A 3,571-nucleotide genomic window follows, 5' to 3' on the forward strand; every position below is an offset into this window, starting at 1 on the left:
CGAGAAAAGAAGAGGTGAAATATCTTGAAGTCATTTTGGATCCAAAGCTGAATTGGCGAAAACACATTGAATACAGGATTGATAAATGCCTCAGAGTCTTTTGGTGGTGCAGAACGGCCAATGGAAAGACATGGGGGTTAAATCCAAAATGCATTCTCTGGCTATACTCCTGCATTGTCAAACCAATGATAGCATATGGTGCTTTCGTCTGGTGGCAAGGCACAAAAACTGTAATAGCCAGAGCAAAGCTAAATCACGTATAGAGAATTGCCTGCTTATGTGCATTGAGCACAACACCCCAAGCGGCACTCGACACTCTTTTACCCCTACCAAAGATTGAAGTGTTTATCGAATCTGTGGCACGCAAAACGGCCTACAGACTAAAATCCTCCATTAGCTTCAACCCATACATAAGAAGTACACACACTGAGGCGCTTGATCAACGACTGTCTATGGATAGTAATCTGAGCGCCCTTCAGACAGACTCCCCAAACCAGCATATATATTTGGGAGAATCTTTGAAGTTAAATGCACAAGAGATTTGAACGACTTCTGCCAAGAGGTACAGTGGGCGGACACAGCATTTTTCACAGATGGATCCTTGAAGAGTGACTGTGGAGGCTACGGTGTAGAAGTAAACAATTCGGTCTCGATGGGTAAATACGTCACGGTAAAACAGTTAGAAATTACAGCAATCACTGAATGTGGCCGGTTGATATTAGAGAATGGCACGACAGGCAAGAATGCTATCTTCACAGACAGTCAAGGAGCCATTAAAGCTCTAGAAAACTGTATGATTAGTAGCGATATTGTTCTGCGTTGCCGTTTAACTTTAGAAAGAAAAGCTGAAATTTGTGATGAGTTACGACTGGTATGGATTCGTGCGCACTCTGGTATACGTGGAAATGAAGCTGCAGATGAGCTGGCGAAAGCAGCAGCGTCTGTAAGGGTCGTTGGACCTGAGCCATTTTTACCAATTGACTACTCAGTTGTCAAACGGAAAATTGAGCTCTGGTTAAAGGAACACATTGACATGAATTGGAGGGCCACAAATTCAGGAAGCCAGACGAAAGCCTTCATAAACTCACAATCCGATAAAAATACGAAACAGCTGATTAGTTTAGATAAACCATCTCTTAGAATTGCGGTAGGCCTCTTGACAGGACACGCGAAGGTGAATTACCACTTGAAGAAGATGGGCGTACGAAATGATCCCGACTGTAGACTATGTGGCAGAGCTGAAGAAACGACTTCACACTTGTTGTGCGAATTTTCTAGCCTACGCATGGTCAGGAAGCACTGTCTTGGTAACGAACAAACACAACCTATCACGATTCAAAACAATATTTACAAAATCATTGATTGGTTTATGGTTTAGAATGGCTTGCGAGTATGACTCCAGGTATGGTCGTAAACGGGCGTCTCGCAATAGACTGAATACAGCCTGAGCGACGAGTTTCTCGGAACTCCCCGTACTATCCATTAATCCATTAATCCATAGAGGCTCGTCCAAGCTGTCAGAAGTTTTGAAACAGAATCCGAGGGTCGAATCATCACTTATCAGCTTCGTGAAGAAAGTAAAACAGAGATAAATGGCCAAAAATGAACATACTTATTTTTGACCATTCTAAAGTCGAAAGAAATCACGTCCATGACAGAGTCAAATACACTTTACTCGCAATCTTTCATTGTAATGATAAAAATATATTTGTATGTCTTTTTATTTCTATCCTTTCCATTTTTTCCTTCACCTACACAAGGTAAAATGACGAAATACTACTATTGGTTTTGTTGATTATAGTATATGTGGAATTGTGGAGCTTTGAATACACTGAGCTGAAATTTCAATAGTCCACTTGATTAATTATAATAATAGATTATTTATTCCATATTCTGTTCTGAACAAAGAAATAATGTTAATTTAATTCAATTCATAATAATAATTAAAAAAACAGCAGTACTATAATTACACCAAGAAGACACAGAAAAGCTTTGCTGCGCATAGACAGTTTTTTCCACTGTTTGATGTGTTACGTACAGACAGGCCTTTTTGCACACAAATAAACACTTCTCTGTTTCAACCTACATCAGTAGTTATTCTCATAGCATGTAATGCAGCCATAGCATTTACAACGTGTACAGCGATTATCATTTTTTGAATAGTATATCATTCATAAATAAAAAAAATTGCACAATCTGTTTAGTAGTGATATTAAAAATTGATTTTTGTTCCTCTCATCTTTCAAAAATATATATTCATTGGAATTGATAAGAAATATTTCAATTTGAGAATATGTCTACAAATATTGTTGAAACCTGCTTATCGATTAAATAAGAATGTTAGACATTTAAACGCAGAAAAAATTTGTTTCCAATGTTATTTGATTCAGAAAATTCAAGAAGAAAAAGGACATTACTTCAGAAACATGCTTCCAGTGTGGTTGTATTTTTTCTTTGGACTAACTACATTAGTGCTATCGTCGGCAAATAATGTTTTTACCAATTCTTTCTTGGTGAAATTTCAACAAAACATCAAAAACAATATCGCACATGAAATCGCATTACGTAATGGATTCGAAAATGTGGGAGAGGTAGGTGTTGATAATTTGTTCATCCTTCTGATTAAAATATATTCTTCAAAGACTCCGAAATATTATTTGGAAAATCTGTATAATATTACACATATATTAATCATATCAACGCGTGTTTCTTCTCCAAAACTTGAAAAAATATATATTTTTGGTCCCTTGATGACTGTCAATATGGTAACATGAACTCATTGCAGACTACCACATCATATACAATTAATGAGATGAGGGTTAAAATACGACTACGTCATAATCGATATATAAATATCCAATTCCACGACATATTGCTTCTTATGTTAGCCCGTATGATTGACAAGTTTTCAAAACTACAAAATATTGATGAACTTTCTCTAATATATAATATATAATTTATTTACTATTAAAAATATTTTGAAAATTCAAATAAAATTACAGCTCTCTGGAAGTAGTGGAAGAGAATATCATTTTAAACACAAAATTCTTCATCACGCTCGCACAAGAAGAAGCATAACTCATACACGTATACTAAAACGTGAACCATTGGTGAGTTAACAAATAATATATGGTCCTTTATTTTAATAAAGCTATTGTTGAAGTTCTATACGTTTTTGGAAGGATTTATTCCAGAAAGTGACCTTTTTTGCCGATATACACAGTTTTCGCAAATTGAGTGCAAAATATTTGAAGAACAACTTATGAGCTCTATATCCATAACTGAGACGGGAAAAAACTTAGAGCCAAAAAGAGACAACTAAAGTTGACACAACTCAGCATTGAGCGGAAAAGACGTTTTTTGCATTTTTCTCGCTACTGAAAATAGATAACGATTTGGTGTCTTCGGCATTATTGTTGAAAATAAAAAGAACTACAAATGAGACGAAGACACCTAGTCGCTATCCCTTTCCAGTAGCGTGAAAAGTGCAATAAACGTCTTTTCCGCTCAATGCTGAGTTGTGTCAACTTTATTTGTCTCTTTTTGGCTCTAAATTTTTTTGCGCCTCATA

General features: G+C 36.2%; 1 long non-coding RNA gene across 1 annotated transcript; it reads left to right on the forward strand.

The window, feature by feature from the left end:
* The first annotated feature begins 1,903 nt into the window (after window positions 1–1,903).
* LOC129570924 (uncharacterized) lies at window positions 1,904–3,206 on the forward strand. Its single transcript, XR_008688187.1, has 3 exons — window positions 1,904–2,591; window positions 3,003–3,110; window positions 3,183–3,206. It is a non-coding gene; the product is annotated as an uncharacterized LOC129570924 (long non-coding RNA).
* The last annotated feature ends 365 nt before the right edge of the window (window positions 3,207–3,571 follow it).

The sequence above is a fragment of the Sitodiplosis mosellana genome, unplaced genomic scaffold (assembly GCF_009176505.1).
Source record: "Sitodiplosis mosellana isolate CC-2019 unplaced genomic scaffold, AAFC_SMos_1.0 Smas_scaffold_682, whole genome shotgun sequence".
NCBI lineage: Eukaryota > Metazoa > Arthropoda > Insecta > Diptera > Cecidomyiidae > Sitodiplosis > Sitodiplosis mosellana.